This window comes from Vulpes lagopus, chromosome 8 (genome assembly GCF_018345385.1).
Source record: "Vulpes lagopus strain Blue_001 chromosome 8, ASM1834538v1, whole genome shotgun sequence".
NCBI lineage: Eukaryota > Metazoa > Chordata > Mammalia > Carnivora > Canidae > Vulpes > Vulpes lagopus.
Genome location: NC_054831.1, coordinates 63194180 through 63219353, shown reverse-complemented (window position 1 = coordinate 63219353; position 25174 = coordinate 63194180). Strand labels below are relative to the sequence as shown.

The 25174-nt window shown below is 32.9% G+C and overlaps 1 protein-coding gene across 1 annotated transcript in view; it reads left to right on the top strand.

Moving 5' to 3' along the window:
• Positions 1–25174, top strand: part of DNAJC1 (DnaJ heat shock protein family (Hsp40) member C1) — a 204095-nt gene that overhangs the window by 40972 nt on the left and 137949 nt on the right. The window lies entirely within an intron of this gene.

Genomic DNA, 25174 nt, shown 5'->3' with positions numbered 1-25174 from the left:
CTCATTCTTCCATCATTCTCATTAATATTTTAGTACTTAAATGGACAATATTTTGGTTAAACTTTAATCCAATTAGAGTTTTAGTTTCCCATCCCTACTAGTATATTTTATGTGTTAAAATAACTTATGTTTTTCATAATGTATTCTCAATTAAATGTTTCTAATAATAAATCAAATCCTTGGTAAAACTAGTATTAAGTAGCATAACTTGTATGAAATGAAGAATGCAACAAAGCCCAGCCAAGGAATATGTGAATGGACAGAAGCAGGTGTTAATTATGAATTTTCTTTTTTTTATTATAAGAAAAATCCTTTGCATAATGATGATATAGTATAAAGTGGACTTTTCCTACAGATACACATGTATGGAAGTAAATACATTAAGAAAAAAAAAAAAAGGTACAGAAGTATATGTACCAAACTGGTAGCCATAGTTATTTCTGTTGGAGTAGGCTTAGGTGGGGAGGATAATTAATAGGATGTTTTATCTGTTATTTAAATTTTTATAAGATGTATGAATTTGTTTCATCAGTATTACTAATTTAGCTAATAGAAAACAAAAGTATAAAGGGACTAAAAACTAGAGAAAAGGGCAAAGGGCAGCTTGGGTGGCTCAGAAGTTTGGCACTGCCTCTGGTCCAGGGTGTGGTCCTGGAGACCTGGGATCGAGTCCCATGTCAGGTTCCCTGCATGGAGCCTGCTTCTCCCTCTGCCTGTGTCTCTGCCTCTTTCTGTGTGTGCGTCTCTCATGAGTAAACAAATAAAATCTTTTAAAAAAAGGTGGGGGGGGACAAAAGGTCAGAGCCTAAAGTAAAGGCAGTGAGGATAGAGAAAAAGGCAAAAATATGAAAAATATTTAGTTGCCAAAGCGATATAATACAAAATCATTGCAGAGATCAACAGAGAATGGATAAGTGGATTATATGAAATTAACTAAACGGTGCAATATTGCTTGAACATAAACATTATAAACATTGCTTTATTAAATTTATGGAACAAAATGGAAAATTGTTACACATACCAACTAAAAGATAAGGATGCAATGTAATATGTACAATTTAGTTTACAACAGTAAAAATAAGTACAAAAATTGAGAAGAAATAAAGATGACAATGAGAGTAAAGTTAAACCAATAGAAGAGCCTTATTAATCTTTCTTTAAAGGATTTTTGAATAATCAGAAATAATTGGGAAGAAACTTCGCTCTAATTGAGGATTGGCAAAATGCATATGGTTAAAGTTATTGCAAAAATTTTTGGAAATAAGAATTGTTTGAAAAGAAAAATTTATACACACTTTCATACACATCTTTAAGCAGCTGTTTTGAAATTTTATACCTCTAGAGTTTTTAATTATTATTCAGTTTTGCTAGTTTTCAAATCTATGGTTGACTATCTAATTTATATTTTTTGCCTGGTTAGGTAAAGATTTTTATGATGAATTTTATCATGAATATGTTATATTTCCTATATTCACATATAAGATAGAACATAACAGGGGCAAATATGGGAAAATGAATGAAAACAGCTTACTTAAATAAGCATAACTAAAATGCTAATTTTAGAAAGTTTTTCCTAAATCTGGTTTCAAAAAACTTCATAAAAAAACAGTATGTTGTTTGAAAAAATTTAATGCACTACAAAAGTATATAAAGTAAAAGGTGATATTTCCATACTTTGTCCCTTATTAGTTCCATTTGCCAGAGGGTAGCTACTTATATATATTTGGATGAAATTTATAACTCTCCACTATTTTCATGTTAGCCTCTACGAGTCTTGCATTATGAGGTTTGCCCTTCATATTATGGCTTTTAATTATATAACGTTATTCTCTACACTGTAAGACTATTACTATCCTAACCCATCTATAGATTTAAATTTTTCTGTATTGTGATAAATAATTTAAAATTAGGGAAAACTAATTTCAGATAAATTGGTCATCATTTGTATCTGCAATGTTATAACAGATTAAATTATCATCTTATGTCAATGATTCTCAACTGGAGCAATCTCCCCAGTCTCTCTCCCCTAGACATTTGGCATTGTCATTTTAGATTATTGCAACTTGGGGGGTGAAGTGATGCTAATGGCATCTGGTGGTAGAGGTCAGAGGTGCTGCTAAACATCTTGCAATGCACCAAACAGCCTCCCCCGCCATAAAGAATTATCTTAGGGATGCCTGGTGGCTCAGTCAATTGAGGATCCGACTCTTGATTTCAGCTCAGGTCTTGATCCTGCGGTCATGGGTACAGGCCCCACATTGGGCTCAGTGCTAGGCATGGAGCCTACATTAAAAAAAATAATAAATAAAGAATTACCTAGTCCAAAATGTCAGTAGTGCTAAGAATGAGAAAACCCTGCCTTATATGAAAGTGGGTAAGAATAAGGACTACCCAGGGAGACTGATTAGGTTCATATCCTCTTCCCACCACTTAAACTGTGTGACTGGGGATGGTTATTTAACCTCTCTGGGCTTCAATTTCCTTATCTCTATAATATTAATAGTGTCTATGATAAGATTGTTGAGAAATTATTTAATACATGTGAAACATTTAGAATAGTGGAAAATCCAAAAATATTGTCTGCTATTGTTTTTTGTTAAATAGGAATTCATACCCACAAAGTTACAGATTTTTCCAATTCTCTTTGATTTTAAGCAAGTGTCATGGTAAAAATTAAAATATAATCAAAAAAATAAAATCAGAGCATTCAGCAATTTTCATGTTACAAATATATAAGACAAAAAGAGTGGCTCATTAATACATATTTTAACAATTTGGAGGGGTTTCTAAACATGATTATAAGACTAAGTTAACTATTCTCTTTCATGCACAATTTTTTTTAATATTTTAAAGTTATGCACAAGTGATGGTGCATTTCACAGAGCAATATCCCTTGAACTGAGACATTGTTTCATTGGTCTTTTCTCTTAGATTCTGTAGTTTTGTTTCTCTGAAAATCCTAAGTCCTGTAATGTAATTTAGGGAGTATGTGTTCATAAAAAGAAGGAAAGATATTAAATAATTTTGATTTGAATTGAATCGTTGACTTGTTTCCTCATTGGTAATTTTTTTTTTTTGTCTTTTCTTAGTATTGAATCCCTTATTCTGATCTTTCTCTGTTCATAGGCAGTAAATGATATTTTGGGAGGTAGGTAGTGCCATGAGCACATCTTGAGAGTACAATGAGAGTGTTCAATTTTTTAAAATCTAGATTATTTTTATTTTTAGATTATTTTTAGAGATAATAGAAAATGCTTCTTTTAGTTACATCATGGTTTTGTTCTTTTCGTAACTGTTATAAAACAAAATCATTATTCACAATTTTTTGTGTTTTTCACTGCTATCCCTATTGGTGAAGTAATTTATGAACACCACTTATATTAAATATATAATTAAATTACCTAATGATTTAATTCAAAGTATTTTTATATACCTTGCAAATAGAATATCCAGAAAAGTTCAAATTCACAGGGAATGTATAGTGCTGCTATTTTCTGGAAACAGATGGCAAATTAATTTTCTCCTTAATTTGACCAAGAATATAAACGGCACAGGAAAAAAACACAGACTCATTTCTTGAACCAAAAAAAGAAGGTGTGTAAGTGGTGTAAGAGGACATACATTTTTTTTGTCTTTTTTTTTCTTTCTTTATTCCTTCCCCCTACCCCCCCCAGTTCAATTTTAGTTTTTTACCACTTGATGGCAGTGATGGAGCTAGAGCTACCCTAAGAAGGTTAGGGCAAGAACTCATTATGAATAACAAGAAGTTAGATACAAAAGAAATCTCTGACATTTTAATATTATTCATATTTCTAGGTGATATTACTTATATTGCAAGTGACAGTAATAGGGGGAAAAGCCTCTAGATGGAGCTTCAGTACTTTCTAAGGGAGAATATATTCTGTATCTTTCCAAATATATGCTTTATATTTTAGATAATATGTTGAATCCAAAATGGATTTTTAAAAATAATATTTAAGAATTAATATATCACTTGTAATAGAGAAATTAGGTCACCAAGTCCACCAATAATTTGAAAAAATGACTATTTAGGTATCTTAGAATTTTATTTCATTGTTAATATGTGTTGAAAAAAGTATGTTAAAAGTGTTCATCAAATGTTCCTAACCTAGTATTAATTAGAATGATTTTACAAGTTGCTAAAAGACACTTTATTAGTAGGAAATCAGATCCTTACAATCAATATTGCACCTTAATTAAACATTACTATCTATACTGTTGTTATAGTCTTTTAACAAAACAAACATTTTTTCCAATTCAATTCCTCAGGTTTTAAAAAGCTAAAATTAATTTAACCAAAATTTAGTACATCTTATGTTAAATATTCCTACTCTCATCAGAAATGTTTTCCTTCTAGAGTCAAATAAAAAATCCATTATCACTATATATATCTTGAACTGAAACATTATATGGGAGTAAATTTGTCATTTTTATTAGGAAAAAAAAACATGTCTATATTCTCAGTACATTGTTGTTTTAGTGTCTAATTCTTTTAAAATAACAAGAAAACTTGACAAGAATAGTAAGTTTTCTTACCTTCCTGCTGTTAAACCATTACTTAGTAATTTTAATGTCTTATAAAGCGTTTTAGTAAGTATGTACCATTGGTTTACAATTGGTATTTTTATCATTCAAAATATTAGAAGGAAACTATGAGTAATATTTGGTATGGCATTAACATGAGATAATAGTTTTGTGTTGAAAGAGAATGTGTAATTGGAAAATCATAGGAGAAGCATGAAAAATGGTTTGCAGTAGTTATACTTTTCTTCAGTTCCTCGATGAAATACTTATTCTCGATGAAATACTTACTCTATCGAGATAAAAAACTCACCAGTAACATTTTATAATTACATTTAATGTTATAGTTTGTAAAAGGTTGGTTTCTGTTTTGTTCTATTTTGTTTGGCAAAATATGGTATACATTCATTTCAGGTTGTGTATAAAATCATCTAAATTTGCAACATAATTTGCTTATTAATCACCTTAATGGCAACAATCTTCCAGAAAGACATGAATTGCTTTGTTTATCTTACTAAGTTTTGGTACTCTAGTAAGAAGGAAACACATTTCAGAAACATCTCATAATTTTTCAAGCATCTCCATTTATTATTAATGCCTTCTAAACCAATAAAATTGCATTAAATGAGTTCTCAATTGTGTAATAAAATGAACTTTGAAAGATATAGTCTGTTTCTCAGAGATAGGAAAACTCCAAGAAATTGTTAAGCTACTACAAATATCTATAAATGGTATCTTATAATTGTAGTTACTAACAAAAAAGATCCATTTAAAATAGTTATGTTTAAATTTAAACTTAAATTTTTTTTTTAAACTTAAATTTTAACTCGAGCAATCTCTCTTGACAAAAGGTAACTGAAATATTCTCCATTTCTCTGAAGCTCTTGCCCTGTGAAAGAAATCAGTTATGTATCAATTTCACGTTAAACCTTTTTAAAGGGAAAAAGAATAAAGGTGTACTGTCATTATTTGCTACAGTCCAACAAGTTTAAAATTATCTTTAATTTGGTGGAAGAAAAGTTCCTTTATTTTACATTGAGGTCGCAGAGTTGCATTTTCTCCTTTTTAACCAGTATGTTGGCATTATGTAGCATCATCTTTAGTATTTGAAGTTAATTGTATTACTTTTTAATCTTGCTGGTTATAGTGCCAAAACCTACAGGGTAGCATTCTTTTTGACTAACACTTAACATTATATCTAGAGTATTCCACCCACTTTCAATGTTAGTACTATACACATTGTTAACAGTAAATTTTATCAACGTCAGTAAAATAAAAATTAACCAAGTAGAAAAGGATAATCAAACTTCTCATTTCTTTTTGTAAACTGTTTTTTTAAAATAAATTTTCCTGAAATATGGAATACTTAACATATTTTTATTAAACTATATGTTGCAAGTATAATTAGCACAAAGAAATCTGTAACTGTTACTGTAGTGCTTAATAAAAATCTGATTTGTCAAAACATTATATTAATATAACAACAAAAACAGATATATCTCCTGCTATTAATACAGACTGAAAAATATAGCTTATGTTTGACAGTTCTTAAAATGTGTCTGGACAACTCTGTATTCTGTTAGATATGTGTTCTAATATTGTTTGTCTTCACTCTGTGTTCAAGTTTTGATTTTACATTAATATTTGATAGCTCTGTTACCTAAAATATCAAACCACAGCTAGAAAAACTGACTCTCTAGTTGTTACTTAATTTTAATTAAAATTTTATTTATCCTTCTCATTCTGACATTAAATAATTCCTATTTTATTTTACTTTTTAAAATAAATTATATATACAATGAAATAATTTGATTCATTTTATCTTATATCATCAGACTACCTAAATAGCTATTGAAATACTTTCCAAAGCTCACTATCTTCTGAAAAAAGTTCTTTAATGAAGCTGTACTACACAAATGATTTATTTGGGTTGTCCCTCACCCTGTATCCATCCTCTTACCCTAAAATTTTCATTGTTAAGCAGGAAAAAAAGATATGATTGCTTATGTAATAGCACCATGACTTTTTATTTAAACTAAAAAGCAAAAGAAATCAATAAGCAAACCCTCTGAATTTAGTCTTTTCTCTCCTTTAAATATTTATGAAGGGAAATAATACTGAGGGAAAGGCCATATTAATGTAATTATATATAATTTTGTACTAAAGGTATTATTTTAACTTCTTTAAAATATTTTATTTATTTGAGAGAGAGCATGAGTGGAGGGGGCGGGGCAGAGGGAAAGGGAGAAGCGGGCTCCCCACTGAGCAGGGAGCCAGATGTGGGGTTTGATCCCAGGACCCCAAGATCCTGACCTGAGCCAAAGGCAGACTTAACCAACCAAGCCAACCAGGCACTCCTTAATTTACATTTAAATAGAAATTTTTTGTTAATACTCTTAAATAAAAGTAGCCCTGATTTATGAATAAATTTATTTGCATGCAAATACTGGTGTGATGGTATGCAAAACTTGTAACATTATATTTCCAAATTCATTGATACTTAAAAAAAATTAGTTAATATCTAGAAAAGAAACTACACTATGAATTAGCTTACTGATGAAGGTTAATAAAGTCATGACATGTGACAAAGTGTATATAAAGTCTGTAGAGTGGATTATATATTATATAATTATAATATGTATGTAAGATATATTTTATGGCATACTGATAATAAAATGATTAGTTATTGATGAGAAATAATAGTAAACATTAGGAACTGCATAGAAAATTTGTACCTTTTCTTTTTATCTGTTCTATAAATGTCAGCTAAATAATATTTTAATTTTTAAAATATTTTGATTATTTATTTATTTATTTATTTTTTTATATTTTGATAATTTAAATCCGTGTTTTTAGTCCTCTTGGTAACATTAATTAAATAGAATAAAAATAATAATAACTAACTTAAGTCATGTAACTAAAGACCTGTGAACAGAAAATTTTAATAGACACAATGGTATATGTGTATTAGACTGTTGTATTATGAAAATGCATGATCTTTTATTATTTAAATTTTCAAAAAAAAAAATAAATTTTCATCCCATTTTATTATTGGGATTATTGTATTATTAATATTAATAATATAACATATTATTATATCCCAATTTATTATTTGAATTTCAGACCTGATACATAGACTGGTTTAACAAAATATTGAAGTTAAAATATTTAATTTGTTTTTTAAGTATCATCTTAAATTTTATGTTAGACATTTGAATCGACAATGGATTTTTAAATGTTTTTTTTATGTTTTTTAATTCTTTCTTTTGTTTCCAGTACTCATCAGTTCATTGGGAATGTACCTTTGTGTGTAAAATAAATTTCTTTTTTTTTTTTTTTTTTTTTGTAAAATAAATTTCTAAGTTTACTTTGAATGTCACCTATTTTAGGATAAAAAATATGTCTATTTTTAAAACTTTCATAGCCTTATAATGTTTGCTAATATTTTCTCAATTTTGAAAATATAATTAACGAGGAGTATTTTATATATTGAATGGACATGCATGTATGTAAAGAAAGTAATGAAATAACTTTTAGGGTCATTTCATAAAGTTAACTTTTTTATAGGTTAGCCTAAATACTGCATTTAAAAGTAAATTTTATCCTAGTCGGTGTAATATTTTGATTTGAAAAGCTGTAAAAATTTTAATATGTCAAAGTGTATGAATTAATTTGAGTAATCAGTTATAATTATTTGAATACTTCACAACATTACATAAAATTATTAGTTCCAGAATTATAATTTAAAAATATAATGAAACTTAAATTAGCCAGTAAATTTAAGAATATGGGGGTACCTTGGGTATAAATTTTGACATTCAGCTTTTGTTCATGGGCTTAAGAATTTGGAGAAGAATTTAAATTTGGATATCCTTTTATTTAATATAGACCTAAGTGGCTAAATGTCTTTAATTAATATGTACTTTTTAGAAAGTTTGTTTGATATGCTTTTTTTTTGTATTTAGAGTAGTCACAATTGTTAAAAGACCTTGAAAGAGTAGAGGATTAAGGAAAAGTTTTCATCTGAATTCCTGACTTCTTGATCATGGGTAGTTTTCTTTGTAAATACTAGTTTCTTTTTCTGACTTATTATATACAAATGATTATTACATATATATGAACATTTTGAGGTTTTAGAAGAAGAGTGTTTTGATACCAATGTAAGTTATTTATCTTTAAAAAATCAATTTGATTTGACTTAAAAAAATTTTTTTAAATTTATTTATTAATGAGAGAGAGAGAGAGAGAGGCAGAGACACAGGCAAAGAGAGAAGCAGGCTCCATGCACCGGGAGCCCGATGTGGGATTCGATCCCGGGTCTCCAGGATCGCGCCCTGGGCCAAAGGCAGGCGCTAAACCGCTGCGCCAACGCTCTACACAGGGAGCCCGAGGCAGGACTCGATCCCAGGACTCCAGGATCAAGCCCTGGGCCAAAGGCAGGCACTAAAATGCTGAGCCACCCAGGGATCCCCAGACTTAAAAATTTTTGATTCAAATTATTTAATGAAGTTCCCTGCAAAACCATGTGGCCTCACAGAACTGGATATGTTACAGTTAACAAAGTCTAAATTATTCAGATAGAGAACTGTGAATGTAATTAATTATGGTCATTCATAGTTTGGTTAGCTTATCAATTAAGTTGTTTTCCAGGTAACATTGTTTTAATCCATAATAATATCCAAAGATTTGTTTTGTTTTAAGTACAACTTTTTAAATAGATCTATTCTGTGTTGGAGTGGAAGTGTGTTTACCTTTTGAAGACTAGTTTGATTTCTTAGATACCGCTAATGTTGTAGTTCAAGGAAATGGGATGTAATACACATGATAATACTAACCAGTCTTTATTTCCTTACCAGCTTGAGGTCTTTGATGTTTAAGAAAAACCGTGAACATTTTAAGTTTTGCATATTTACTGCTTTTCAAAAATATCAGAAACCATTGCATATAATAATTTTGGGAACAAAATAAATGGCAGACTACTCACTCAAAGAAGCACTCGTAGTATCCCAGTGTTTTCCAAGTCAGTACTGATGGACTCAACATGGAAGATTTCTAATTCCAGGCAGATCGTGTTTGGTGATCTGTAGTGTACATTGGAATCAGTTCAAAAGAAACTTAGGGGCAGCCTGGGTGGCTCAGCAGTTTAGCGTCGCCTTGTGCCCAGAGCCTGATCCTGGAGACCGGGGATTGAGTCCCAAGTCAGGCTCCCTGCATGGAGCCTGCTTCTCCCTCTGCCTGTGTCTCTGCCCCTCTCTCTCTCTCTCTCTCTCTCTCTCTCTGTCTCTCATGAATAAATAAATAAAATCTTTAAAAACAAAAGAAACTTAGGACAAGCTAAGAGCACCTCTTTAAAATGCTTGCCACAGGGCGCCTGAGTGGGTCAATCAGTTAAGCAGTTAAATGTCTCTCTTTGGCTCAGGTCCTGATCCCAGGGTCCTCGGATGGAGCCCCACATCAGGCTCCCTGATTCTACTCCCAGGCCCCTTGCTTGTGCACTTTCTCTCTCTCTCTCTCTCTCTTTTTCTCTCTCTCTGTATTAGATAGATGATGATGATAGATAGATAGATAGATGATAGATAGATAGATAGATAGATAGATAGATAGATAGATGATAGATAGATAGATAGATAGATAGATAAAAATGCTTACCATTTGGAGTGCCTCTGTTGGGCATCTGCCTTCAGCTTAGGTCATGATCCCAGAGTCCTGGAATTGAGTCCTACGTCAGGCTCTCCGCTTACTGGGGAGCCTGCTTCTCCCTCTCCACAGTCCCCTTCCCAACAGCCGCTCAGTGCTTGCTCTCTCTAGTGTTGTCTCTCCCTCTCTCTCAAATAAATAAAATCTTAAAAAAAAAATACTTGCCACTTATCCACAGCTTCATCCTCCACTCCTTTTCAAATTAGAGACTTTCTAGGAAATCAATGTTACTAAAACATTTAATTAATCTGGAAGAGTAGCTCAAAGAAATATTATCTGTCCAGTGAGAGGTCAGATTCCACCAGTTACATTGCAGGCAATATGTGTTTAAACCTTTGCTCACCTTTAAGTAGTTAAAAGCTTTAAAATCTAGATGTCTATTCCAAATAATCCTAACCAGTTTAAGAATGAAGGTTCAATTTTTTTCCCTCATGTTACCCATGTATTAGAACCAGGAATAGATTGCTGAAGTGATTTCTGGATTTGCATATAGTTTTTTTTTCATTCTCTACTTTTAACTGATTTGATAGATATAAAATCATTTCCAGATATAAAATGATATCCTATTCTGTTTTGAAGTATCCATGTTTCAAGAAGTGATTACTTTCTAACACCAAACTAGATTAATTAGTCTTTTTTTTAACCTTTGGGGTTACCTTGGTAATTAGGAGAGTTAAGGAGAAATATAGTTCTATGGAATAATACATAGTATATTTTAATCTGGTTTTGTCTTTGTGTGTGATTTTGCTTATTGACCAGTGTTTAGAACAAAGCTGATTTTGTCCAAATTTGCTTATAGTTTTGCTTAAGTAAGTGTTCATTGCAATAGCCTTTTTTTTCTTACCTGTTCTTTCTTCCTAGGAACCAGCATTACTAAATTCTTCAATCTCATAGATACCTCTAGCATCCTTTTGTTTTTACTTTGCTTCTCAGATCACATCAAATTCGCAAAGTCTTCTCTGTCTACATACCACTGAGACATTCTCCTTGTCTTTTACAACCATTTTCTACTTCAATCACTGCCATAATCTCCCCAACCCATTCAGGCCATGTACTAATTCTTGGAAATATAGATGAAATAGAATTTAGAATTTAATAATCTATATTTGCTTTGTTTCTTTTGTAATCTCTGCAAAGGTGGATTTATTGCAAATCGATGAAAATTCAGTGTGCGAGTGACGTGTTGACAAATACACTAAAGTCACTCTAGAGATTTTTTTCAGAGGTAAGAACTATCAGACACTTTCTAGAGCATAACGATCATGAAATAATCTATAAGAAGCTCTCAGGTAATAAAATGTCCCTGGGTGCCTGGGTGGCCCAGTCAGTTAAGCATCTGCCTTCAGTTTAGGTCATAATCCCAGGGTCCTGGGATTAATCCCTGCATCAGACTCCCTGCTCAGTGGGGAGCCTGCTTCTGCTTCACTCCACTTGTGCACGCTCTCTCTCTCTCTCTCTTTCTTTCTCTCTCAAATGAGTAAATTTTTAAAAATCTTTAATTAAAAATAAATAAATAAAATGCCCCTGAGGAAATAAGAGTCCTAAAATTGTTAGCTTCAGGAGCTGGTAAAATGTATAGAAAAGATACATGGTAACAAAGTATATACTATAATACCGATTTTCTTTTATTAATTGCTGATTTGCTTCTTAAATCAGAGAAATTAGACCTACCCTGAAGCAGGGAAAAGAAATTATTGCAAATCTTCTCTCTGATTATAGTCCTAACTAATCACAGAGCAAAGAGGAAGAATAAATTAGGGCTTTATCCTTTCATATAGTTGTATCTCTTGGAAGGCTACAAGTTTCTTCCTTTTTTTGTTTATTCATGATGAGGAAAGGGAGGAAGACCCGCATAATGCTATGGAATGAAGCCGGTTGGTGGCAACTTTTTGTTTAATTTGCATGTGATTTTTGTTTGTTTTTCTTTGGAAAAGAAGTTGCTTAAATGCGGAGGTTATATATTTTATTTTCTATTGGATTGTTGGTATTTCTGGAAGGAGCTCATTTGTAGAGTCAGATCTACCAAGGTAGTGTAAGAAATACAGTTTTCTGAAGTAAAGTTTTTACTGAAATGTACAAATTCTTACATTCAGAAATATGCAAAAATCGTAAGTATTTAGTTGGATGAATTTTCACAACCACATCCCTTTGTGTAATGACCAAGGTCAGGAAATAGAATATTACCAGCACTTCAGAATGCCCCCACGTGTGCTCCCTCTTAATTACTCTCTTTCTAAGGACAGTTGTTTTCCTGCTTTATTACACCATAAATTAGTTTTTTCTTTAAAAATATGTATATACTCAGACTCATATAGTATATAGTCTGGTTGCTTGGCTTGTTTTGCTCGACATGCTCATGAAATTCATCCATATTATTGTATAGAACAAAAGTTCCCTTGTGTTCATTGCTGCTTATATATTTCCACTGTATGAATGTACCTCAATTTATCTATCCATTCTACTATTGATGGATATTTAGTTTGTTTCCGATTTGGAGCTATTATGAACAGTTCATCTATAAACATTCTTGTACATGTCTTTTGATGAGCATAAATATGCATTTCTGTTAGACAAGTACCTAGGAATGACGTTGTTCGATCATAGGGTGAGTGTATATGCATCTCTAGTAGATACTGCCAGTTTTCAAATGATTATACTAGTTTATATATACTCCCTCTAGCTGTGCTGTGTGATGGTGTCGTTGCTCTATATTTTAGTGACGACTTGGTGTTATCTTTTTTATAAAAAAAAAAGTCTTGTTAAAATTTTCATTTTACAAGATTAAAAACTTACCTTTTAATTTTGAACATTCTGGTAGGTATCTTGTGGTATCTCACTGTGGCTTTAATTTGCTTTTTTCCAGTGATAAATGGAATACTTTTTCATATGTTTGTTGGCCATTTGGATATAAAATATATAGACTGTAAAGCATTACCTATATTTTTGTAATGTTCTTACATAGGGAGAAAAGCTAGGAATTTGAATTTACTGATATTCAGTGATTGTCTAGTATAATTTTGATTTTTTCTTAGGTCACTTCTAAAATTAATAAATTATCAGTTATTTTGCCTAAAAATAGAAATATGAAGAAACAATGTAGGAAAAGGGTTAAGTTAAAATGTAAACTTATCACAACATCAGATCTTCTTTTAAAGAACAGGTAGACAAAATTTACATACCATTAGGAATTCTATCTCCCCTCTATCAACCTGTCCATTTTTTCCCCTTAGTATGACTTTCCTAACTACCTCTGATGAAGAGTTCAAAGCTAAAAGAACTCTTACCATCAGCTCTTTTACCCTCATTCCTGTTAATTCAAGCAAAGAATTCCACTCCCAACTTTTATTAGCAATGGCATTTATATATCGTCAAGATGTATATCATTTACATTCAGAGGCTTTCAGCTGCCCATTACCCGCCTACAAACTTACTGCTATATCTGTTCTCTCCTTCTTGCTGTTGGAGATGTCCCTGCTTCAAAAGCCAGTTTTTCTCTCATAATTTGAATTTTATCCTTCTCTCTGGCCCACCTGTCTGGAAGCATACTATCAATAATCCTATATTCACCTGTGTTTAAATTCTTCTCTCAAATGGATCCTTCTCAACAGCATAAAAAGGAAAGAAAATTTATCTCAATCCCACATCTCTAAATTTTAGCAGTCAGATTTCTTGAATTTCTTCATTTCCTCTCTTCACACTCTCCTTATCCCACTCTGCCCTGGCATCTGTACCGAAAGAGTAGCCAAGGTCACCAGTGATCTTCAAAATCCAGTCAATATATTTCAGTACTCATTTTACTTAACAGTAACAGGCAGTATTGATACTGCTAACCATTCTTTTATTCTTTTTTTTAATAACTTTTTTTTAAGATTATTTATTTATTTATTCATGAGAGACACACAGAGAGAGGCAAAGACATAGGTAGAGGGAGAAACAGGCTCCCTGTGGGGAGCCGGATGTGGAACTCCATCCCGGGACTCCAGGATCACACCCTGAGCCAAAGGCAGACGCTCAACTGCTGAGCCACCCAGGCGTCCCGCCATTCTTTTATTCTTGAAATAAAACTACGTTCTTCTGATTTTCTATCTACCTCTGGTACTCTGCCATTAATTATTTACATTTTTTATATTTATTTAGGCTTTCATATCTTACAACTCCATGCTTTCTTCTTTAAGCATTGTTATTCATGGTTTGGTTTTTCTTCACATACCAACTAAATTTATATATCTAGCACAAACTACTTCTTTGAGCTTCAGTCCAGGGTATCCAGATTCCACTTGACTGTTTCAAAGGCACTGCCTGTGCGGCAAACTCTAGCCTTCTCTGCCCTTCCAATCCTCTTCCAGTATTCCCTATTGCTACTAATGGTACCAGTATTCTTACTTGTGCAAGTCTGACACCTACAAGTCATCTATCATTTATGCCCTTAACTTCAATCTAATTTATCAACAGAAGTTCTTCTAATAATATTTCTTACAGATTCTTCTTTCTCTTTCCCACACAAGTTACCCAAGATAAACTCCTTGCCTATTTCCTGTATCTCTTACTTAAATCACACTATAACTGCTCCAATTAGGAATCACGGTCAGGAACCTTCCATGACCACTTAGCCACTGCCACTTCTGCCAGCTCCAGAACTACGCCCACCTCCTACAAGGAAGTGCCCAGCATTCTCAAAGCTAGTGGTTAAATGCTAGGACCTTTACTAACACTATCAGAGAAAAACCTTTGACCTTGTTTGCCAGCAAAAGTGGCCTGTACCTCATTTCTGCATTCTGTATCAGAGTGCATCTGCTGGCCAAACCCAGCTCACTTCTTAGTTTTTTGTAATATGGGAATTTCTACCTCTAGAAATGCATTGCCAAGCAGTTAGCTGATAGCGCCACATGTGGCTAAATGCCAACCTGTCTCTGAAAGGGAATAAATGCAAAACTGCATTAGGTAAACAATAGATTTTAAATGTTCCCTGTATCGTATCTAGAACTTGTCTGGGCTGAGCTTTCAGATGAGATCATTCAGCCCTACTGTTGAAAGGAAGGTTAAAGTTGATATGTGACCATTTTTGAGATAGAGAAACTGAGGTTTTAAGTGACTACTGAGGCACTCTCTGGTACATTTTGTCCACCTTTCCAAAGAACTAGCTTTTTTCCTTTTTTGTTTCACTGCTTTCAGCTTTTATAATTATTCCTATTTTCTTTTGAGTATTTTGTTATTTTTTTTTCTACTTTGTTAGGCTGGGCACTTAACTCGTTTATTTTCAGTTTATCCTGTTAATAATAGCATTTTAAAAATAACAATAATAACATTTATAGTTGCATTTGTTTTCCTGTAAGTAGAGCTTTAGCCCTTAGAGGTTTTTGGGTTTTTTTTTCCTCAGAGGTTTTGATGTCATTATTTTCCTTTTATTAATTTCTAAGCAATTTGTATGTAATTTCAACTTTTAATTCTGCTTTCATAAATCCTTTTTTAAAAAGTCTGTAAGCAAAGAGTTTTTTTTGCTACTTTTAACACTGATAGTTATTTATTATTTTAAAATGTGAGCTCTAAAATCACTACTTTTTAGAATTAAGACTTTTCTTTTGACCAAATTCATTATTGACTGTTTTGAATGATCTCTGAACTCAGACTTTGGTATGTTGTGCTGTTTATATATTTGTTTGTACATTTCTATCTATGTAAAGTATAAGCATCATAAAGGTTTTTAATTAAAATTCCTTGTAACTGCTTATTTTTCATTTACTTATGTCAAATTCTGTAAAAGATATATCAAAGTTTTTGACCATAATTATGTTTATGAAGTTCTTATATTTAGGAGTTTTTGCTGTTATGTATATATGAGTTTTGGGTCATTTGAGCATTAAAGTTTATGACTATTTTAACTTTTCAATGGATTACATACCTTTTATCATTACCTATGATAACTCTTTGTGGTTAATTTTGACCTTAAATTCCCATTTATCTGGTAATAATGTCAACCCTTGTGCTTTACTTTTGTTTACTTTTGTATTTGTTCATCTCCTTGTTTTCAGTCTTTTGGGTTTTGTTTTTAATCCAATTTAGTGATTATTTGTATTTTGATAAGCGGATTCAATATATGTTTATATTTACTGAGAAATTAATGTGTTTGATTTTATTCCTATTGTGTCTATAGTATTTATGATACGTTTTTGTTGTCTTTTACTTGCTATTGGCTTGGCAAAATTTCTTTTTCTGTAATTTGGAAATTTTCAGTGGCTACCTTCTCATCTTTAAAAATGATAATATCTATATTTCTCTAATGGATCATCAAATAGCTTTTGCTTTACTACTTATCCTTTTTCTCTTTACTCTTCCTTTTTTTTTATTCTTGGCTGTTATTAGGTTGTCTCATGACATACCTCTTCTATTTCAAGAACACTTACTAAATACATGTAACAACCAATTATAATAGATTTAACTATATATTACACGATTTATTGCTTACCATTGTGATTTTTGGGGGGTTATTAATATTTAAAAATGTACACAAAAGTAGAATAATTTAATCTCCCATATACCTTCACTAGGATTTAACAGTTACCAATATTTGCCACATTATCCTTTTTTTCCTGAAATACTTAAAAATGAGTATCAGCTATTATGATCTGTTACTCATCTTTTAGACAAAGGCATTTTTAAAAATAATTATGATGTAATTATCTACTCAATAAAGTTAATAATTCTGGAATAGTCCCTAGAACCTAGTTCTTATTTAGATATTTCCAGTTGTTTCAAAATGCCTTTTCACCTTGGTTTTGTTTGAACCAGACACCAAACAAAGTCTATACTTTACAATTGGTTGTTCTGTGCCTCAAATCTCTTTAATATGGAACTGTCCTTCACAGTTTTTTCACCTGCCATTGACATGTTAAAAAGACCTTCTTTTCAAGAGGAATTAGTTGTAAAATGTAGTCTAAGATAACTAATCCGGTTACTAGAAATGATGATTCTGTTTTGTGAAGAGTTGATCTGGTGTTTCTGCCAAGTCAGTCCCCTAGTAATTAGATATCAAAAGTAGCTGTTTCTTGAAGGTACAATCTTTTTTTTTTTTTTTTTAATCTGCGTTCTGGAGAATGCTTACTTTTTTAATTTTATGGGGAGAGCAGAGATCTCTCCAACTTAAATAAACATGTCATTAACCAAATTTATTTAGATACAATTTAAAGGGATCCCTGGGTGGCGCAGCGGTTTGGCGCCTGCCTTTGGCCCAGGGCGCGATCCTGGAGACCCAGGATCGAATCCCACATCGGGCTCCCGGTACATGGAGCCTGCTTTTCCTTCCGCCTGTGTCTCTGCCTCTCTCTCTCTCTCTCTGTGACTATCATAAATAAATAAAAAATTAAAAAAAAAAATTTTAGATACAATTTAAAAATGAGGGGCCGAATTCCTTTCTCTATACTAGAAATTATCTGATTTGTCAACAGATCATTTTTACTGACCTTGACTCTCAAAAAATAATAAGGTAAATATTCTGTATGAGCATTATTAATGAGGATTTCTATACAGGCAAACCTTTCATTGGTTCCTATATATGGTTTAATGCTAAGAAAAGTCTATTAAATCTATCATCTTATATAAATTTCAGTAGATTTCTCTAAAGGCAATGACTTTACAGTGATTTATAACAGAAGAACCCAAAACTTTCCCTTGCTTCTTTTGTAGAAGATTAGCCATAGAAGCCCAGACTTTATCATGAAGAAAACTACTTTATTCTGTTATTTATGTATTTTTGCCATGGAAATCATTATTTTTAAAACATTTTCCTTTTTCAAGTTATTTTGAATTTTACATACCTGTTATAAAATCCCATGGTCCTGAAATATGATGAATACATTTCTTTTGATTTTTTTTTTTAAGATTTTATTTATTTATTCATGAGAGACATAGAACATCAGAGACATAGGCAGAGGGAGAAGCAGGCTCCCTGGAGGGGAGCCTGACTCAGGACTCCATCCCAGGACCCCGGGATCACGATCTGAGCCAAAGGAGACGCTCAAACACTGAGCCACCCAGGTGTCCCGTGATGAATACATTTCTTACTGTGTATGAATTTAAGTTACCTGCCTTATCCTCCCAGTCCATTGACCAGAGACACTTCTTTTCAATGTCTATTTAGTTCTTCTAGTGGTACATGCATTTGTGTCTAGGTATATGGTTTTTGTTTGTTTTGTTTGATGGCTTTTGGGGGGAACTAGATGGGGAGAATGGACTCTTTTGACTGATAAGTTTAAGTGCAAAAGCCAGAACAAAGAGGACAAAGTTATTATTAAGAGTTTATTTAGTTTGAGCTTTTAAGCAGTAATACCAAATGTGAAGATTCCAAGTCAGAAGGATTATATGGAATTATTAACTTTGAGGCAGTTGGTCTTACGTAGTAACGCTACACAAATTAAGATACCTAGATGTCAACCAGAGTTTAAAATTCCTCAGTTTTGTGCCTAGCTATACAGTTTAAGTAATTCTATTCTTTCTTCCTTGCTGAATCTGATACTAAATATGTTCTTCTCTTGGATTTAATATCCTTGAGGTTTTCCAAGACAACAGAAAGCTTTATTAAGAAGACTTTACTTGGATAAGGTCTTCTGATTTTTGCTTTGATTAAACTAGTCATGTGTTTTTCCACCACTTGGAAGACCTAAAAAAATGTAGGTCTCACATTTGCAGGATGAGCATAAATAAAATGAGCTTTAAATTATTGGCAATCCATTGGTATAATTTAGAGGTTAACAAATTACAGTCCAGAAGCCAGCCACTACCTGTTTTTGAAAATGAAATTTTATTGAAACACCACCATACCCATTTGTTTATGTATTGTCTGTGATTGCTTTCTCACTAAAGTGACATAGTTAAATAATTGCAGTCGAGACTCTGTGGCCTGCAAAGCCTCAAATATTTAGTATCTGACCTTTATATAAAAAGTTTGTCTATCTTTGACAGAAAATAAAATAAGAGGGATGCCTCAGTGGTTGACTGTCTGCCTTTGGCTCAGGGCATGATCCCGGAGTCCCAGGATCGAGTCCCTCATCAGGCTCCCTGCGTGGAGCCTGCTTCTCCTTCTGCCTGTGTCCCTGCCTCTCTCTCTCTGTGTCTCTGTCATGAATAAATAAATAAAGTCTTTAATAAAATAAAATAAATCTCTCTTAGGTTACCTAAGGAAAAGACTTCAGTGCTCTTTGTAAAACATTTATGAGGATAGAGGTTGTCCTTTTTGTTTACCTATCTCCTCAATACTTACACGTAGTAGGTACCCAGTAAATGTCAAATCGATAAATAAAAAATCTCCAAATCCATTTTACTTTCCTCAGCTCTCTAGTCTGTGTGGTTTAAAGCACAAATACACCTGAAAGAAAGGAAAAAAAGGAAGGAAGGAAGGAACCAAATAAACTTCAAGTCAGAATTCCCAAGTGTTGAAATAGTGACTTTCTAGCCTATATGTCGTAATAGTAATTTTCATTTATCGAGCACTACTACCATGTGGTATAATTAGCACATCATTCATTTGCATCTAATTTAAATGTCACAGCTAGGTGTTGTAGCATTATCATCCCCATTTTACAGATGAAAATTTGATTGCTTCTGGGCCTTTTGGCTAAGATCAAGTGTACAGATGAAAATTTGTATTTAGAGAGAGCAGGTAATTTGTCCAAAATCAAATAGCTTGTGAATAACTTAGTTTTGTTCAAACTCATCATCATCATAAACATTTTAATAAGTTGAAAGGGGCTAACTCTAATGTGATCTAGAATATAAGTAAAATTTCTCTGTGGTCGCAATCTAACAGCCTTACCAGGTCTATATATAGTAAATTAAATGAGTACTTATTCTTTTACATTAATATGCCTGTCTCTAGAGTAGATCACAGGGGAGCAAGCTATACATTTTACACATCTCTGGGTTGAGCTGTATCTGATTATAAGTAAACCTGCTTTTCAGATTCCCAGAGTTAACTGGCTCCATTTTGAAGTTTATAGCATATCTTACATTAGAAGATAAACATGGAGTAGCCATGGAATATGCAGAAAATAGTCTTTAATTCTAGAAGAGATAACATAGGAAGTGAGACCAAATTTCTGGCAGAAAATTTTTGCCACTTACTACCTGTGTAACATTGGGCAGATTACTCAGCCTCAGTTTGAGCCCCAGTGTCCTCATTCAAATAGAGATAATAGTTATCACAAAGGGTTGTAGGAATCAAGGCAGTTAATAAGTGGCTAGAATAGCTAATACATAGCATGCAATAAAGATATTTCTGTATTCTTTCAACTTTTGAAAAGATAAAATTCATGAAACGTAAGATTCACCATTTTAAAGTATACAGTTCAGTGATTTCCAGGATATTCACAATGTTGTGCAGTCATCATTTTCCAGAATATTTTCATCACCCCAACAGAAACTCTGTGTACATGAAGCAGTCACTCTCTCATTCCTCCTCCTTCTCAGTCTGTGGGAACTATTGATTTGTATTCTCTTTCAATGGATTTGTCCATTAAGTACAAATGTACAGTTAAAATGGAATCGTATAATATATGGCTTTTGTGTCTAGCTCTTTTTGCTTAGTATAGTGTTCTCAAGGTTTATTTGTGTTGTAGCATATATCAATACCTTATTCTTTTTTTATGTCTGAATCATATTCATTGTATGTATAGACCTTTACCACATTTTGTCTATCCAGGCAGAGTTGGTGGACATTTGAGTTGTTTTCACTTTTTGGCTATTGTGAATAATACCGTTATGAACATTTGGGTACAAGTTTTTGATTAAACACCCCTTCTCATTCTTTTCAATAAATATCTAGGAGTGTAATAATTGGTCATATGGTAATTCTATCTTTATTTTTTTAAGGAACCACCAAACATTTGCTCAGTGGCTGCAAAGTTTTAAATTTTGATGAAGTGTAATTCTCTATCTTTTGTTTCCTATTCAATTTACCTCTATGTTTTCTTCTAAGGGTCTTATCATTTTGACTCTTATGTTTAGGACTTTAATTCATTTCCAGTTATCTGTGTTTATAGTGTGAGGTAAGAGTTCAAGTTCAGTCTTTTGCATGTGTATATCCAGTTGTCCCACCATCATTTGTTGAAAAGACTATTCTCTCCCTATTGAATGATCTTGGCATCCTTGTTGAAAATCAGCTGACCATAGATGAGTAAGTTTATTTCTGGACTCTGAATTATTTTATTGAGCTTTATGTCTATCTTTATGCCATGACCACACTGTCTTTTTTTTTTTTTAAGATTTTATTTATTTATTCATGAGAGACACACACACACACACACACAGAGGCAGAGACATAGGCAGAGGGAGAAGCAGGCTCCATGAAGGGAGCCTGATGTGGGACTTGATCCCGGGACTCCAGGATCACGCCCTGAGCCAAAGGCAGACTATCAACCACTGAGCCACCCAGCCGTCCTGTGACCGCGCTGTCTTAATGAAATATAGCTTTATAGACAGTTTTGAAATCAAGACTTGAAAATTCTCCCATTTTGTTGTTTATTTTCAAGGTGTAGCTGTTCTGGGTCTCTGGCATTTCCCTATGAGTTTTAAGTTATGTATATACATATCTGCAAAATGCCAGGTAGGATTTTCATAGGGATTGTATTGAATCTGTAGATCAACTTGAGAAATATTAGCATCTTAACAATATTAAGTCTTCCCATCATGAAACGGATGTCTCTCCATTTCTTTCAGCAATGTTTTATAATTCAGTGTACAAATGTACAAATGTTATACTTTTTTGTTAAATTTATTCATAAGTATTCTTTTTTTTAAGATTTTATTTATTTATTCATGAGAGACACAGAGAGACAGAAACATAGGCAGAGGTAGGCTTCCTGCAGGGAGCCTGATTTGGGACTTGATCCCAGGACCCCAGGATCATGATATGAGCCAAAGGCAGGCATTCAACCACTGAGCCACCCAGCTGCCCCCATCAGTATTTTATTCTTTTTGATGCTATTGTAAAAGATTTGTCTTAATTTCATTCTCAGATTTTCTTATTGCTAGTGTATGGAAATATAATTGATTTTTAGATGTTGATCTGGTGTCCTACAACTTGTTAAATTTATTAGCTCTGACACTTGTTCTTTCTGCTTTAGTATTTTTTTTTAAGATTTTATTTTAAAATAATCTCTATACCCAATGTGGGGCTTAAACTCACAACCCTGAGATCGAGAGTCACATCCTCTTCCAACTGAGCCAGCCTGGTGCCCTGTGCTTTAGGATTTTCAATGTACAGAATCATGTCATCTGTTAATGGAGATGGTATTAATTCTTCCATTCCAATTTAGGTGTCTTTTATTTCTTTATCTTGACTAGTTGCTCGGGCTAGATCTTCCAAAAAAGGTGAGAGCAGATGTCCCTCTTATTACTAATCTTGGGGGAAAACTTTCAGACTCCTACCCTTAAGTCTGAGATCAGCTGTAGGTTTTTCATAGATGCCCTTTATCAACTTGAGAAACTTCCCTTTCTTAGTGTTTGTTATCAAACAGTGTTGTATTTTACTATATGCTTTTTCCATCAATTGAAATGAGTATGTGATTTTTGTCCTTAATTTTATTGATATGATATATAATATTTTTATACTGATCCACCGTTGCATCATGGTATATAATCCTTTTTATGTGCTGCTGAATTTGGATTACTACAGCTTTGTTGAGGAGTTTTATATCAATATTCATATGGGATATTGGTCTATAGTTTTCTTTTTTGTGGCATTTGTCTGGCTTTTGGTTATTAGGGTCCCATAAGATGAGTTAGGAAGCGTCTTCCTCTATTTTTTGGAAAAGTTTGTAGAGAACTAGTGGTTTCTTTGAACGTTTACTATAATTCACTAGTGAAGTCATCTGGGTTTGAGGTTTGGGGCTTTTCTTTGTTCGATGTTGAGTTTTTTTCATTTAGGTTTTTATTTTAATGGATCAATTGCTTTGGTATTATAAGTATCTTGTTTTTATATTCTTTAGTCAATTTGTGTGTTTCTAGGAATTTGTCTATTTCTAGTTTTCTATTTTCTTGGCAAACAATTACGCATAGTATTTTTATTTTATTTTATTATTCATGAAAGACAGAGAAAGAGAGAGAGAGAGAGAGAGAGGCAGGCGCAGAGACACAGGCAGAGGGAAAATCAGGCTCCATGCAGGGAGCCTGAAGTGGGACTTGATCCTGGGTCTCCAGGATCAGGCCCTGGGCTGAAGATGGCGCTAAACTGCTGAGCCACCCTGGCTGCCCCACATAGTATTTTTTTAGAGTTGTTTTTATTTCTGTAAAATTGGGAATGATGTGCCCACTTCTATTCCTGATTTTAGCAACTTGAATCCCCTCTCTCACTCCTACCCTAGTAGAGGTTTATCAATTTTGTTGACATTTTCAGAGAACCAACTTTTGGTTTTATGGAGTCTCTGTTGTTCTGTTCTCTATTTCACTTAGATAAGTACTTTTTAATTTTTATAGTGATTTCTTTCTTTATACAGAATTGAATATCATGATTCGATTTAGTTCTTGCTTAATCCTTAGTCATGTTAAGTTAAAAAAAATGGTCATAATTATTTACATTAATGAATTAAAACTTCCCAGAATGCATAAATCCAAAAGGAAATGATATGATCCTGTAATTTAATGACCTTTTCTTATTTCAGTCTTAATCTAAGCAGTGTCATTGGAAAAGTCATTGGAAAAAAATTCTCCAGAGCTTTTAAGTTTTATTTCAAGAGCACAGTTTTCAAATTTGTTTCAACTTACACTGTGTCCTAAAATCTGGCCTATTCTGGAGAATGTTCTATGTGTATTTTTCTAGTACTGAGAGGCATATTCTATGGATATCTGTTAGGTAGGTCCAGTTGGTTTAACAGTATAAACTGTAATTCAAGTCTTCTGTTTCTTGGTAATGTTCTGCCTAATTTCTCTAAGCATTATTGAAACTAGAGTGTTGAAGTTTCTATTATCACTGTACACCTATTGTAATATTACTGTACAAGTGATCTATTTCTCCCTTTAATTCTGTTAAGTCTTCACTTTATGTGTTTTGGAGCTCTGTTATTAGGTGCATATATGTTTATAATTTTTAATATCCTTTTGATGCATGTACCTTTTGTCATTATGTAATGTTCTTTTTTGTCTCTTGTAACAATTTTTGTCTTAGAGTCCATTTTGCATAGTATTAATATAGCCATCCCAGCTCTCTTTTGATTACTGTTTGCATTGATTAAATGACCACCTACAAAAAAAAAAAAAAAAAGACCACCTACACACTTTTAATCACTTTGGTTCTAAAATGAGTCACTTGTAGAGACCATATAGTTGGAGCATGTTTGTTTATAACCTATTTTGCTAGTTTCTGCCTTTTACTTGGAGAATTTAATCTATTTTTTAAAATATTTATTTATTTTAGAGAGAGAGCAAAGCAGGGGTGAGGGACAGAAGGGGAGAGGGAAGGATAAGCAGACTCTGTGCTGAGCATGGAGCCTGACACAGGGCTTGATCTCATGACCCTGAGATCATGACCTGAGCTGAAATCAAGAGTCAGCCACTTAACTGACTGAGCCACCTAGGCACCCTAATCCATTTATATTTTAAGTAATTACTGATAAGAAAAGACTTACTTTTGCCACCTTGTTGTTTGTTTTTTATATGTTTTGTATCTTCTCTTTACCTCATTCATCCTTTACTGCCTTTTTTTTTTTTTTTTAAGATTTTATTTATTCATTCATGAGAGACACAGGGAGAGAGAGAGAGGCAGAGACACAGGCAGAAGGAGAAGCAGGCTCCATGCAGGACGCCCGACGTGGGACTTGATCCTGAGACTCCAGGATCACGCCCTGGGCCCAAGGCAGGGGCTAAACCGCTGAGCCACCCAGGGATCCCTTTACTGCCTTTTTTTGTGTTATTTTTTTCCTAATGTACCATTTGATCCACTTTTTGTTTC